Source organism: Echinops telfairi, unplaced genomic scaffold, assembly GCF_000313985.2.
Source record: "Echinops telfairi isolate 266 unplaced genomic scaffold, ASM31398v2 ScPeMD7_7469;HRSCAF=8507_1, whole genome shotgun sequence".
Taxonomy (NCBI): domain Eukaryota; kingdom Metazoa; phylum Chordata; class Mammalia; order Afrosoricida; family Tenrecidae; genus Echinops; species Echinops telfairi.
Genome location: NW_022111373.1, coordinates 10,042,178 through 10,042,750, shown reverse-complemented (window position 1 = coordinate 10,042,750; position 573 = coordinate 10,042,178). Strand labels below are relative to the sequence as shown.

Here is a 573-nt window from a genome sequence, read left to right as displayed (position 1 = left end):
AAAAAAAATTTCAGAACAAAAAACTGGAGCGAGCCTGGGCTTTGGGTGACCTCATGGGGACAACTGACCGTGCTCGCACTGCACCACCTGCCTCCTGCCTGTTACCTTGAGAGAGAAACCAGTTTACATCACGGTTGTTGTTATCAGCTAAGACTCAGACTTACAACAACCTGTGTGCAACCCAATGTCATACTGCAAAGTTCTGCATCGTCCTCAAACACTGTCACTTTTGAGCCCATGTCTGCAATCATGGTGCCAATCCAGCTCATTAAAGGTCCCCTCTGCCTTCGTTGGCCTTCTCATTTGTCAAACATGACGTCCTCCTCCGGTGCCTGATCCCTCCTGATGCTGTGGGGAAAGCAGCCGTCAGATAACGTTCTGTCGTCATCCTTAAGATTTTTCCTCCTTCCAGAGCAGATTCTTCATTTTCCAACCAATCCACCAGCATGGAATGAGTGCCGGCACTGTTCTCGGTCCAATGTGCCACGGCGCATGATACAAAAGCAGACCACACGGTCCTGGCCAAGTTGAGGCATACAGTCTCAGTAGTTCACAGGATGCTCCGCGGTTACA

At 49.9% G+C, this 573-nt stretch overlaps 1 pseudogene; it reads right to left on the bottom strand.

Annotated features, from left to right (window-relative positions):
- The window catches only part of LOC101655597, a 5,858-nt pseudogene extending 5,607 nt beyond the window's left edge, over positions 1-251 (bottom strand).
- Positions 252-573: the final 322 nt, after the last annotated feature.